At 49.8% G+C, this 15,609-nt stretch overlaps 1 protein-coding gene across 1 annotated transcript in view; it reads right to left on the bottom strand.

The window, feature by feature from the left end:
• The window catches only part of LOC119393761 (protogenin), a 338,054-nt gene that overhangs the window by 267,765 nt on the left and 54,680 nt on the right, over positions 1-15,609 (bottom strand). The window lies entirely within an intron of this gene.

The raw sequence follows: 15,609 nt of genomic DNA, 5'->3' as shown, positions 1-15,609 counted from the left end.
CCAGGGAGGCGCGCACCCACGGCGCGATTATTAGAGGCGAGCTTGACCGACTCGACGACGCAACGATGACGGCAGTGCGCGCGCTCGTCATGCTCTCATGGAGATACATGAGGCGTAAGGATGCGAGTGAAAAAAAAAAAAAAAAGAAGAGAGAGAGAGAGAGGAACGATGCTCGAGAACAGGAGGAGTGAGAACGTGCAATATACACCGCGGACACACGTTTGTGGAGACCGCGCGTGAAATTACTACGAAGGCTTACTTATTATCTCTCTCAAACCATGTTTTGTTCTTTTTTTCTCGATATTGCACCTTTTTTTTTTCCCCTGCATGAGAGCTTTTTCACGTCGGCAACATCTTGTACAGGCCCCGCCACTGTGTCTAGTGGTTCTTGGCGCTCGACTGCTGACCCGAAGGGTCGCGGGATCGAATCCCGGCCGTCGGCGGCTGCATTTCGATGGAGGCGAAAATGTTTTGAGGCCCGTGTACTTAGATTTAGGTGCACGTTAAAGAACCCAGGTGGTCGAAATTTCCGGAGCCCTCCACTACGGGCTTCCTCATATCTATCGGTTGTTGGGACGTTAAACCCAAATATTATTATTATTATTAACATCTTGTACAGCAGTATCGACAATATCGCAGCGCACAGGCAACCGTGATATGATTATGAGAGACGCCGTAGTGGAGGATCCGGAAATTTCGACCACCTGGGGTTCTTTAACGTGCACCTATAAATCTAAGCCACACGGTCTTCTAGCGTTTTTGCCTCCATCCAAATGCGGCCTTCGCGGCCGGGATTCGATTCTGCGACCTTCGGCCTGCTGCGGACTGCACCGTCACGGCGGACGAGGAGTATAGTAGTAGTATATTAGTAAGTGCTTACCTACTCATCAAAGCAGTATGTAGTACATCAAAGAGAAGAAAAAAAAAATCTAAAACGCTGTCCGACTGTAATTGTCACGCGCGATCTGGTGACACCGGTCAGCAGTGGGGCAGCAAAGCAGTACAAAAAAAAAAAGAAAGAAGAAGGTGTATAGATAAGGGTATAGCTAAATGGAGGCAAACAAATTAAAATCCATTGTTCGCTTGTAGGTCGCTCCGCATATGCAAACAGAAGCTAATCCTTAAGTGTGGGTGCGAACTTGGGATGCTCAGAAAAAAAAAAAAAATATATATATATATATTATATATTATATATATATATATATAATATAAAGATATATATTATTATAATATATTAGCTCGCTGCGATTCAAAAGAGTTCGGTTCCACCGCGGTGCTCTGTACATTTAAAAAAAGAAAGAAACCAGCCGCCTCTCTTTTCAGCGCCGCAGAAACAGCCGCGAAAAGCGGCGCGTCGGGCGCGCGCCCGTCAGAGAAAAATCAGTTTCGGCGCCCCGCAACAACGCGAAAGCACCGGCTGTGAACGCCCGAGCACCGCCAAGCTCCTACCACTAAATAGTGCCCAGCTGCATGCGCCGTGGCAGTAGCAGCAGCAACACTGCGCAAGCAACGCCAGTTGCAATTGCGAGCGAGAAAGGACAATGCGTCACGGATCCACGAAGCGGGAAAAATAATTGCCCGCCGCCCTCCTCGCCGCCTAAAGGAGAAGCGCGCATCCTCGTTACACGGAGCATGCGCGCGCGCACACATACATCGCAACCACACAAGCCGCGCGCGCGCACGCATTTCGCACGCACGTACGCGCACGCTCCATGCTGCCGCCATTAAAATACGGAGGCCGCTAGATAGGGACGAAAAGCAGAGCGCCCGTCGGCCTTATCTCTCCAAACTCTACGCCATTTCCCGTCCGACGAGGCGTTACGTAGTTCGGTGCAGAAGGAGCAAAAACTTCAAAGGTGCGATCGAGAGGCGAGCGCGTTTGTACTAAATGTGATCGCGGATCGTTGACGATACCACAAACAAGTGCGAGAAGGGACGACACTGGATCACGATTCCACAGGTATACGCAGAGTTACGAAATCTATATAGCGTTCTGCCATCACACCCGTGACGCTTACGAAGTACTGGGCGGAGGGATTTGCGATTCCGGGCTTGTAGCGGGTAGCTCTTATAACGCGCACGGACACTCGTTCGTGAGTTGCCGCAATTGTTCACGAGAGAATGATAGATTGAAAAATGGCCGGCTATGTGACGAGCGGATGGCGTGTTGTGTGAGCACCGAAGGTCCTTACATCGACGCAACAAATATCGCGAAGAAAGATTTGTCTCGCAGAAAGGCGTGGTGTGTGTGAGAGAGAGGGATAGAAAAGGGGGGGGGGCAAGGGTTACGAGGAAAGCGCGAAACAACACTGTCGCTACAACTGAGCGCCGCCTCCCCCTTTCGGCGCTCGAAACAAAAGAAAGAGCCATCCGTGGCCGCTATAGGCACCGTACAGTCGAGTTTTCCAGTGCGACTGCAGCGCCAGAACGCAAAACCTAGCGGACAAAAAACGCAATAATGAGACGGGGTTGCTGAAAATGGAACGCGATGTGCGCGTCTCCCTCTCTGATGAGTGGGCGGACTGCGGCCGGGATAACACGGGGGACGCGTTCGCACGTCTGTTTTCTGCGTGCCCCTAACGGCCAATGCCAGCGAACTTGGGACGGGCCAGTGCGAGCAACGCAGCTCCCTCTGGTCAGTGTACGGTGCCTATACCGCGCGTCTCGATCAAACACGACAGGAGTTCGGGTACCCATCCTTCAAACACCAAGTGCGTCGCGTCATCCAACAGCAATCATACGAGATTACGCGGGAACGCCTTTCCGGAGCGCTGGGCAATACGCGCCGAAAAACAAAACCCGAGATCCATGGGTCGTAGCGGCGGCAAGGAAGGGTTGCTCCTCTTATATTCTCAATCACCTCGGTGCACTGCACAGAACTGTGCGCGGACAACCACTGCGAAAGCAGCGGACGCTGAAAACAGCAGCAGTCATGAGGTGGAGGCGAGGGTCAGTCACGAGAGAGAATAAACGCTGGATGGACCGATGTAGAGAAAGAACCGCGTTTGCCACCGCGCAGCGCGAGAAGAAAAAAAAAAAAGTGCAGCGGGCTGATGGGGTATGTAGATGTGTTGCGTGCGCGTTTGTAGCTACGCGCGGCCACCACAAACATTTGTTTTCCCGGATAATGAAGCATCCACCACGGGCACGCAACACACACGTACACACACAAACACACACGCACGCACCAAGAAGCGCTCCGTTCCATCACGCGCGTCCGTCCGTCGGATGGGTGCCTAATTAAAGAGCCACCTAGCTCGACGAGGGAGAGCGCGATTCCGCACGGAAAGACCGCGGATAAAGAAAGCGTACAAAGCGAAAGAAGCAGTAGAAGCGACGAAGCCGCAAAATTCGCGCTACTATTTTGCAGTGTTGCGGCAACTCCTCTGAGATCGCAAGAAATTGAAAGCGGGGCAGGCCCAGTGAGCTGCGCAACCGAAGCCGTTGAAAACGGTCTCTCTCTCTAACACACACACACACACACAACACACCACAACACACACACACACACACACACACACACACACACACACACACACACACACACACTAAAGGCACGAAGAACCGCTGTGGTGCAAGCGCTGTAGCAATGCCCGCAAGTGGCCGTAACCGCGTAGGAATTTGCACAAATCCAATTAGGGAGGGAGTTAAACTGCTCCGAGACTGCAGCGGCTTCGGCATACAGTCATGAAATATGTTAGATCCACATAACTCAGGCGCCGCTGAGGGCTGTGCGTACGAAGCGTTGTTTGCACAAACAAGCAGCAGACCATGTTCGGTGCGACAATGAAGACTGCCACACACACACAGGCGTTTTACAAACTCGAAGTGCACTGGAACGCAACACCAAAGCCAGTATGCCGTGACTGTCACATGATGTTGCGAGCGAAGCATTCCGTTCACGCACGCACAACCAATCGTGCGGTCGCGTAGAAGGAGAAAAGAGAGAGACGCGTTGGACGTACGCGCTAACAGGAAGCAAACGTTGTAGCTCGATATACAGCGTACCAAGCGGCCCCGCCCACGCGACCGCACCCACAAAGGCGGCGGCCGGCGAAAGCCCAGAGAAGCGGAACACGCAGAGCCGCAGAAGCCATCGCCTCCGAGATAGACCACGCGATCTCCGAGGCTACGTTTACGCGAACGACGAGCCGAGCAGCACTGCTCCAAACAGCGCTCACGTCGGCGTCAGCTTATTAGCGGTGCGGTTCCGTAACCACGGAGGTTACCACGCATAAAGCAGATACACGTGAAATTCGATCGCGTTCACCGCGAAGCTGTTTTCTCTGCAAGGCTTGTAGGCACGTGCGAGCGAGGGCAACCGCCGGTCGCTTTTGACGCTAACCAAATTGCCCTGTTATAGACGAACACCTGTAAATGGTTATCCTCACAAATACCAAACCAGGGAAGAGGTTTGTAGACCTGGCCTCACTGCATGGCGAGTGCACATGTATGATATAGACATGGGGTTTTTTTAATGAAGCTGACGAGATAATGGATGTGCATTGCTGAGCAAACAGGTTTATGCTACGTGTACATGGCTTCACGAGAGAAGTCCTCGTCTCTCATATAAGCTTCGATTCCGCAGCGGGGACGCGTACCCCACAGCGAATTAAGATGTCAATTAAACCAAAGCTTGTTAATTAGTTGACATCACTGTCATGCGAGCAGAGTACACACTTCAACCATCCAGCTGACGCGACAGAATCACGCTATGTGCGACAGATCTCTAATGAGCACGTTCATACAACAAGCACGCACTTACAAAATGACCAGGAGACGTATTCACAACCGAACGCCTCGCTAGCATTGCTCGTAGATGAACAACCATTAGCCAATCCGAAAGCTAGGAATATCATCAGCGAAGCCCGTTGGCCAATGAGAATAAGCACTTACGAGCAAGAAGACGTGTGAATTCCGCCCCCGGTGTTCAAAAATCAATGCGAAGCCCGCCACTATATATATACGCAGCGTCCCATAATCACAGCCCATAATAACTCCGCAATTTCATTTAAATTCAAAGACTTCCTCTCCGTTCAAGGATTTATAGGAAGGCGGTAAACGCGGCCCAACGCGCGCCGCTGAGCCCGCGGCATCATGGTGTACCGGGATGATGATTTCACCCAATCAGGGTGCATTCCAAGCGGGACAAGGACCCTACGTGACGAAAAGAAGAAAAATGGAAGAGAACAAGAGAAAAAAAAAAAAAACTCGAGGCCAATCACCCACGCTATGTCCAAAAGCCCTGTCGCGAACCCTGGGCGACCGCACACACGCAACAAGCGCTAGCCACGCCACGCCCAAACTGCACGCCGAGGCTTGCCTATTACTATAAGGAGAATCATTTAGCGAAATCATCTTTCTTCTCCTCGTCTCAAGCGGACATGCGTGAAAGGAGGACTACAGTATATATATTACACACCCGAAGCACAACACCGCGCTCGTCTCTGTTAATACTGCACCCCTGCAGGCCCTCTCTGAAACCCTGAGAGAAGAATTCCTACGCAAACGGCAATATGAACCGGCTAAAGAAAGAGAAGTTCGTTTTTTTTTTTTTTTTTCTAGTCGGTGAACCGCGTCGGACACAAAAGCGGACGCGCGACTCCAGTTGCCGTTGCGCGCACGCGCATATCTTTCGCCTCGCTGCCGAGAAATGACTGGGTTAATGCAGCTCGATCGGCATTTACACACTGCAAGGCACAACACAGCGCGCGGCTTCGGTTCTTGATCTTTTTACCCTCTCGCCATCTCTCTCTCTCACTCTCTCTGGAAGATGTGATGAACCATAATGAGGACGAAGAGCAGCGTATGCCTTTCCCCTTGCAAGAAAACAAAATTCGAAAGTACGCGAAACACAAAATTTAAAAGGGAGAGATGCTTACGCTACACAGGGTCTCCGACCACTTCCCTCTTTCCCGCCCAACTCGGACCAGCCAACTAGCCGGAGCCCCCAATCAAGCAAACGGATCATTAATTTTCCCCGGGCCTTTGGCGCCTAACAGGTGCGCCGTGAGAAAGAGAACAGTGTATCGTTTTGGCGCAATAATCATAGCCGCGCCGTAATAACGACGACAAAAAAAAAAAAGCAGCGTATTCTTATACTCCCGCTTGCGTGTTGCTCGCTATGAAAGAGAGGAAGAGTGAAAGAAAAAGAGACAGAAGCCGCAGAACCCCATAGCTAACACAAAAACTTAACGTCAAAAGAAATGGGAGAGCAGAACACAGCGGGGAGAGAGAGGGGAAAAACAATAATGACAAAAAAGGACCCACCGACCCCTCGCCCGATGGCAAGTATAGTATGCGCAGTGCTAGCGGCAGCTCAGTGTACGGACGTGTATGATCCACACCACACACACACACACACACACACACACACCACACGTGTGTGTGTGTGTGTGTGTGTGTGTGTGTGTGTGTGTGTGTGTGTGTGTGTGTGTGTGTGTGTGTGGTGTGTGTGTGTGTGTGTGCATACATGCGCACACGTACTCAAAGTGAGCTCACGAACACAGGCGTACGTATATACGCGAACGGGGCCGGTGCGAAACTTCTTGGCGGCGCGGTATCAAGCTGACGCGAGCAAGCAGCGCGTGCTTATATCGAAGCGACGGGGCTCCGAGGAATCTTCTTCCTAGCAGCACCGACGCCTCGCTTGCATGCAGCCGCGGGGATGGAGAGCGATTACTCCAAGATTAATGGTCCCACGTCGGCGCAAGCGCACTAAAGAGAGAACGCTGGGAAAATGTACGGTCGAGGAGGGCACACAACTAGGCAGCTAGGAGCCACGTGCATACATATACAGGGCCAAGCCACGGTGTCATGCCTGAGAAGATGCACAGAGGCTGCAGGAAGTTAATGTATATCATTGCGATTTTATAAAATTTAGGTGCTGATAAAATCTGGACGTGAAGGGCATGCGCATCACAGGATATCAATACGCCGGCGCGGATAACTTTCCAGACGAAGAAACTTCTGAACGGAACACGGCTAAAGGTGGAGAATATTTCACTTACATTAATATATATTACCCCTCAGCAATACCCTCCACCCTGTTAGCAAAAGTACTTGAAGTACTCTTGCCGTGATAAGCCACAAGACAAACATCCGGAACGACAGCACGTGTTCGGTAATGCGCTGCAGCATCAGTACTATGCCGTTAATAACGTTCGCAGTTGGAACGTATATCATTATTAGCACTCGTCATTTAATCAAGCCACACCCGAAAACACATGATTCGCAAACCGCCGGGAGCATAGAAAAGAATGTAAACCTACTCTGTGAAGCTATTTTTAAATCTCCCGATTAGCTAACCCCCGACGGCAGCCAAACACGCAGATGCGACCGACACACACACACACCTCCTCTATCTCACACAGTTGAGAATACGGCAAAGAGCCGCTAAGCATGCACCACCGCGGTAGGCGACATCAAACACAGATGCGACCGACCCATACACATCTGTTGAGAATGTGGCACAGAGCTGCTAGCAGGGCTGGGCAAAGATACTTTGAAATTGTATCGCGATACGATACAAGATACTCAAGCAAGAAGTATTTGAGATACTGATACAAGATACTGCGACACTTATTGTATCCGATACGATACATTCCAATTGTACCTTAAGATACTTCGATACATTCTCAAATTTGTTAATATACATCTACATAGTGGAGCATTAAACGCCTATGCTCATAAATGTTCGCTTGAAAATTTATTAACTGCGACCAATTGTGTTTCATTTGAATGAAAACTCTGTTAGTATCTCAAAAGTTTTGTACTTCTTGTTCAAGATATGTATCCGTTTCAATCCGAAACAACTTATTGGCGTTGTTTTAGCTGCTTAACGTGACATCTCTTTATACATTTCGCTGATAGCGGTTCTTGCTTATAGCTTTTGTAATTGATGGGGGCTAGTCGCTGCTCTGCTTGCTGACCAGCAAGCGGGTTGTCAAGTAACCATATGTACTTCAATAAGAAGCCTCCGCACGATGGTGCAAATACCGCTATCGAGTTCTACCTTGCCGGCAAACATATTACGGTTTTCGCAATGACGGATCACCGGACAGGTGTACGTCACCAAGAACACGTGCAGCCCAGAAACGTTTAATACGTGTATTACAGTTGCGCAAAGCGCTGCAGGACACCGCCGCTATTCACGTTATTGATACCTATAGACGTCAGACTCTGCCCAGGCGGCGCTGCGAAAAACACCGCCACCAGCGCCCTCATCGTAGCCCTGGCACTAACTGGGTAGTGCAAAGAGAGCCGCCCGCAAGCGAATGTGCATAGGCCGCAATATAACCCTCCTCTTTCGTTTGTGTCGAGGCGCGGTTTCCTGAAAATCAAGGACCTGGAAAGCTTCTTCCGCCAATCCACGCTTCAGAAACAAAGCAAGCTGATCAAAGCGAACTGCGAGTACAATGCAAAATAAGTTTTAGTTATTCCCACGCGCTGCAACTCGCAAGTACAAGCGAGCATCACACGACACCGAGTTCGAGGCAAGCCCTCCGACATCCGTTCTCTAGAGCCTAAATGCGTTAAAATCGGGTATATACGTATGCCACAGCGATAAAGTACCTACATACACGATCAATTTACTTAGCTATGCATCTTACGATCAGTGGTACAAAACTCGGTTCATCAGGGACGAACTCCGGCGATTTTCGCCTTTTCAGTTGCATTCTCCCTTAATTCATCTCTCGCTTCCTGTGCATTGGAGTGTTTTATTACGCATCCTCAAAATGGTCTCTTGATGGTCGTCTTCCGTTTGTATGTACTGCAAATGGGGATACGTGCGTGTCCACTTTCGCGGGGTACAACCAAAGGCAAAACCGCGGCCTCCGAGATAGCTACGGCAACCGCGGAGGACACGGGCGAAACAAACCTGAAGGTGGTCACGACCAACATTCTGCGATTCACTTGTATGACGCACGTGGTGTTAGCTAGTTAGAACCAGAACTCTAAGCCTTCAAAACGTACGTACGTCCGCGATGCTGTGTTGTGACGACCAACTCGTCGCGGTGTGCGTATCACGCGTCTCCAGTCTGCCTCTAGCTGCTCACTTCGTGTTACACGACAAGCACCACGGTCAGAGCCTCTGCTGAGCTTCATAGTCAAGGTTACCACGGTTTTGCATCAGGGCTACGCAAAACAACAGCAGAGCCACACATTCATGCCACCGGCTGTGGAGAACGCGGGTACTTCGCTTACCCAACACGCTCGCAACGGCCCGTATCCAGCGCTCTCGCCTTTCTTCTTCGTACGACAACTATGGAAATCGGTAAAACTGAACGTTGTTATTCCGTCTTTTACGTCCGTGGCAATTCACAACGCAACAGTGCGTCTTTTGCGGAGTTTCTTCGTAGCGTGCGGAGAGCTCTCGTCTGCTGCTGTTTTCGCCGTCGTTCAGGCGAGTGATCCAGCAAAGCATTTCACGACGGCTCGGTGGCGCGTCCGACTAGCGGAGAGCAATTCACAGCTCTCGTTCTGAGTGCTAAATGCGCAAACACACGCGATATTAAGCTCAATCGTTGTTTCGCACTCGCTAGTTGCACCTGGTCCCATAGTAAACTGTGCGAGAGAGTCGGTCTATGCACTACTCAATACTTATCCGACAGGTGGCGCCACACATCTTGGAAACTCCAGAGTCTGACGTCTATAGATCCGATTACCTGGTGATTAGCAACAGTAAAAGGATTCAGGGAAGCCTAAACAACGAAAACAAATATATCTAAGTAAAATAGGAAAGCGGTTCCGTATCAAACACAGCGAATAAGTATAGAAACACGATACAGGAGGCACCCCCAAGAGCTAATAATAATTGTCGCGTTTTACGTCGGAAAACCACGATATGATTAAGAAAGACGCTGTATGGAAGGCTCCGGATATTTTGACCACCTGGGGTTCTAAAACCTTCATATAAGCACATGGGCCTCTACCATTTTCCCTCCATCAAAATCAGGCTACCGCGACCTTCGGGCCAGCAGTCAAGCGCCATAAGCACTGGACCACCGCGGCGGGCAACCCCTAATAGCTACGACAATTAAATTCAGTGCCTATGAAAAATGGCGTAAAACGACTCTTTGGGACGCTCATGAGAAGAAAAAAATTGGCCGCGTATCTGCGTGCTTCGCTGCAAATGTCGTGTAAAGACGATAGAAGAGGCGCTGCGTGAGATATGAACGCCATCTGGCAATACGTCGGGAAACGTGAATGCTGTGTTGCGGGCTGGTAGTCCCGGCGCAGCAGCAGGCAAGACCGGTGGGGACGCCAGCCAGCCCGAACACGCGGTTTGGCGCGAAGCGCCGAAGCAGAAGAAACGTCCGCACTCAACGAGTACTCTCCACACACTCTTTTATATTCACGTCGCCTGGGTAAAGCAGGAATGCCAGAGCGGAACTGAGCTCGCTCGCTGGATTTCAAGCAAGACGGACGTGCCTGCCGCGATGTCCTGGATTACTCCTCGTACCTCTCGCTCACCGGCGCCCCGTGACGGACTCCTCGCCCGCTATGCCGTGCGCCGCTCATCGACGGGGCCTTCGCCGCTTCGCCGATGTTCTGCACCGTGCCTCTAGCTGTGTTTCGCGGACCCGTCCCTGAACTCCCGTGACCGTTTCCCCATCTTTCCTGTCCTCTTTTCTCTTCGTTGGATGGATGTGCTCCTATCACTTTTCTCTCTATTTTCCCACTATTCTTTTATTCCCTCCTTACCCGCACCCTACAAGGCACTGCGCCGTGTCGCCTATAGGCAGAGAGAAATTAGGTGCCTTTTTCCTTTCCTTAATAACCACAGAAGAAGAAAAAGAACTGAAACCGAAACACAACAATGAGCTCGCGCAGAGGGCAGGCACGGAGGAAGCCAAGTTTCGGCGCAGTCGCATTTTCAGCGCAGCTTAAGAAACTAGGGTCTCTAGAATTACGTATCTATGCATTTTCTATTAAAGGAACACACCACCTAATATTTACCTAGTGATGTTGCGCCTCAGATATGCGTAATGTTTGCTTTTTGATCAACCATGTAGACAAGTATTAACCTAGTGAGCCGTTCACGATGGCTGGCCCTTGTGCAAGGGGTTCAACTTTGGCCGAGTGGCTGAATCGAGGGACGTGCCGACAAACAGAAAGACAGAAAGACAGACCAAAATTTCTGCGTTTAAGTTCCCCAAGAAAGACTATCGTCTTTAAAAAAAAAAACGCCAGGCCAGCGCGGAAAGCGCAGCACAGTCACAGCGAAAGCTGAAAGAGCGGCATTTCTAGAGCCCGTTATAAGTTCTCTCAGTGTGGCTACTAATACAAGCAAACTAGCAACGTACCCAATACGCCACGAATCATAATTTTTGTGAAGTTTGAAAGCACCCACCACGACATTATTCGTCATTTTGCGGAGAAACGAGCTACCATATGAAAGGCATTACGTGCATTTTGTTGATGCGACGGTTGATGACGATGAAGAATTATGGCTGAGCCATTTGTAATGGGTTGGAAGCTTTAAACGACCCACTAGTTACGTAATTCGCATTGTGTGACACCCGGTCGTTACTTAACTCTCCCACCATGCTTTATAGCATACGTTAACGTCAGAAAGAGAGAGAAAGAGAGAGAGAGAGAGGGGGGGGGGAGAACTTTTTGAGACCCCGAGGAAATGGATCATGGGGGCCTTATAACCTTCCTTAGCAACCAATACTAGTGCACTTGCGAGGAGCCCACTACGCTATAAATCATAATTTTGGGGATGTAGGGAAGCAGCCACTATGCCCTTTTTGTCATTCTGCGGAGAAGCGTGGTACCCGCTAAACACCCGTAACGCATTATCTGCACTTTGTTGATGCTGTGGCTGATGACGATGAATATATTATGGCAGAGGCCTTTGTAATGGGCTGGAAGCATTCAACAACCCACTCGTTGCGCAATTCGCATTGTGTGACGCCTGTTTGTTATTTTACTCTTCTACCACACTACATTACATATGTTAATGTAGTTCCTTCCCGACATGAAGCCTGTATACGGTCTTTTTGCGAATCTGTTTCAAGCACCGGCATGGGTCTGAGGTAGAATACTGGGCTCCTTCCACGCAGAGGGCCCAGGTTCGAACCTCGTTCCATCGTGGATATTTTTTCTTATTTCGTCTTTTTTTTTCTTATTTCGCGCGATAGTGGTTACGGATACCGGCGGCGGCGGCGGACAACTACGGCGCCAAAAACGGCCCTTGTTTTGATCTCATAACAGCTATCACTGCAAAAACGGAGCATTTGGTATAACCGTGTTTCTCGAGTATCTTTGCCAACGTATTTAAGATGGCGCCTAATAATTTACGTTATTATAATGCAAACTCAAAATTGCTAATTTACTGAGCAGTTAGCAGAATTTTCGTTACTGTAACTCCAGGCGCGCCCGGATTATTATATATTTGTTCTCAACATCACCTTTACATAACAGTAAATTCAAGTGGTATATAAGTATATAAACTTATATTCCACTTAAAGAACAACAGCAGCAGAAATGATGCAGACAGTTAAAACTAGGCCTACATTGGCAGCACGTTAAAGGCATATTGCAGTAAGCAGATCGGCAGAAAATAACAATATAGAGAAATAGGTAATGTAAGGGATGGAGAAGAAGGACCAGCTGAGAAATATTTTCTGATAACAATCAAATTATAATTTTAAAAACTCTTTTAATAGAAAAAAAAAAACAGACGTACGCCAAGATAGCGTCTGTTAGATGAATGCTTGTTCTCTTAAATCCAGCGTCGGTACCATTGGCGCTATGGCTGTTAGAATCTTATTTGCATATAAGTCAATCTCACTGCATGTAATGCAAACTTACATTCACGAGATCCTTCAAATCGCCGAATTGTGAAAGCCACGAGAGGCAAAGCAACCCGCCATTCTTGCATTCTTCAGACTTCGTAACAAAGCATCACACAAGAGGAACTTCGATAATGACTTTACAACGGCATCAGCATGTGTGCGAAAGACGCCGCACGCATTGTAGTACGCGGCACAGGAGAGTGGCTAAGTGCCGAGTGTCATGGCACTGACAAAACTGAAAAAAAAGATTAAACAAAAATTCGGCTGGGCGCCGACGTTCGCGCGCTTGTCTGTCGAGACGAGGCCAGCGCCACCTCATAACTCTGCTAAACCAATATATAGGACGCTCAGAGCTTATCGCCTATCCTCGCTGGAAAACTCTTGCGGAAAGATAAAATAATGTCACTGCCTTTAGTTTTATTCCGGTGACTTAGTGGCAGCAGTATCAGCTTGAGAATCTCGAGCTCCGCCAAAGTTTATTGCTTCGCACGGTGGTGATGCGATCGCAGTATCTTGTATCTTAAGATACACGATACATTCTTTAATGTATCGGAAATACAGATACTTGTTTTGCGAGACGTATCGCGATACAGATACAAGATACCCAAAAAGTATCTAAGATAGTATCGAAGATACATGTATCTTCGATACTGCCCAGCACTGGCTGCTAGCTATGCGTGCACCACCGCGGTATGCAGCCTCCGCATCGCCAGCGCTAAAATGTATACAGTGTAACAGGAAGCAGCAGCGGTCAAGCGGAACGGGCGTCAGCCGCATAATCACCGTCCCGCAGAGTTCCTCCCGAGCCCCCCTCCCCCATTTCGCGTACGCGTGTCGGAGACTCGGAACTTGGGACAAATGAGTGACGCTGTCGCACGAAACACACACATACCCTGCGGGCCGTGTACATTACACTGTAAGCTGGGCTTGTTTCTCAACGCACACAAGGCGGAACCGGTTGGTTATACGGCTCGTACTAAATCGATCCGAGCACGACACAAGGAGCGCAACAAGACGGCATCGCCCTTGCCCCCTCCTTTCCTCTTCCGGACCGAGTGACAGTTCGCCGGCATCAACGACACAGTGGACAGAACAAAGGAGCGACGCCAAAGGGCTGAGCGAATCACAGCGATGCGGGAGGAGAGGTCTGCCGAACGCTCAGCGAAGCAAACCGAATGGCTCATTCGCTTTCGCAGCGAGCACTGGCAAGTACGAGAGGGAGGCAATCCTCTTTTTCGATCTGCACACCGAGCTGGCTCCCCGCGTCATTGGTGCCGACTCGCGTCACCGGAGCTTGCAGCGCCGTAATGTTGCGTCGTCCCATGCTCCATTTATTTTTCCTCCCTCGGGGCGTTTTACGACGACTGTCCAAACAACGAGAGGTGGACAGCTTCCTGAGGTTGCGTGCAGCGCACCGTAAGCCCGCCACCGAAAAAAAAAAAACTGCTTCGAAAATTTCGCAGCCGCCACCAACGCCGCCAGGCAAATGTGGGCGGTTCGAGTAGCCAAATGCGAGATGAGGTTTCCTTTTCTGGTCTTGTGTGGGATTTTTTAAAGACGAAAGCGGCTATGTTGGCAAGCCCATACGCCAGTCGTGTGCGAGGTCTCGTAGGGTCTAGCCAAAAACCTACGTGACCTTGTCCGAGCGATGACGTCACATCGTAACGTCCTGTGAGGTCATCATCACGTCACAGACCACCAAAATTCGTGACGTCATTATGACGACGGCGTCGTAACACGCATCGTTTCGTTAAAGGTGGGCTGATCCCGCAGGCAGTGCAAAATCAGGTAAGGTGCCGAAAGCTTGCACTGCCTCGTATCTCGGAGGCAGTGCAAAACCACGTTAAGTGCAGCGCACTTTCGGAAGGGTGGGGGAAGGTTCGATACAATCAACTGGCAAAAAGAAAGAAGAAGGCGGCTATCGCCTTGGAGTCGTCTTAGGCGAACGCATAAGGAACTGCATATAGTTATAACACACACACACACGCACACAAACACACACACACACACACACACACACACACACACACACACACACACACACACACACACACACACACACACACACACACACACACACACACACACACACGATGCCCGGACCGTTTGACTCGCTATTGCAACATAGCTTGCGCATGTCAAAAGCGCTACAGCTATTCCTGTTTACGAAGTAAACGTAACGCAGAAGGCACGGACACCACCGCAGCGAACAGTGGCAGCTTGTATCGCGACTGTTGCTGTCGTATTCGCGAGATCGAGCGGAAGAAACGGTCAATGCAGTTCGAGCTCCAGAGGATGGATGCCCGCAGTTTGTTTCTAATCATCCTCTGCCGCTGCCAGACATAGTGCCTCGACTTCCAGGCCAGGGCAGCAAGAAAGAAATAGAGCATCGCGCAAACCTTTTCAAGCATAAATGTATAAAATTACACATGTACACAAACACATGTACACAATTACAGGGAAATGAGGAACGTGTTGGGAAAAGGCGAATTGGCCGGCCATCTACGAAAGGCTCGCGTGCAGAGGTTTTAGCTTGAGTGTATCTTAACTGATATCCCGGCGGCCAATAGTAATAATAGTTGATGTTTAACGCCCCAAAAACCACAATATGGTTATAAGGCACCATAACCGCTAGACCACTACGGCGGCGAGATCCGCGTCCTCAAACAATACCATTCTCGTGGTGATAACCAGCCTCGACGGCTCAACAACGTCTCCAGAAACGGAGCAATCACAGAGCACTGTTTTGTCGGTGCAGGGTTACAAAGAGAGGCAAAGCTTACACAACGCCAGAGCTCCACTT

The sequence above is a fragment of the Rhipicephalus sanguineus genome, chromosome 5 (genome assembly GCF_013339695.2).
Source record: "Rhipicephalus sanguineus isolate Rsan-2018 chromosome 5, BIME_Rsan_1.4, whole genome shotgun sequence".
Taxonomy (NCBI): domain Eukaryota; kingdom Metazoa; phylum Arthropoda; class Arachnida; order Ixodida; family Ixodidae; genus Rhipicephalus; species Rhipicephalus sanguineus.
This window is presented reverse-complemented; position numbering and strand designations above follow the sequence as displayed.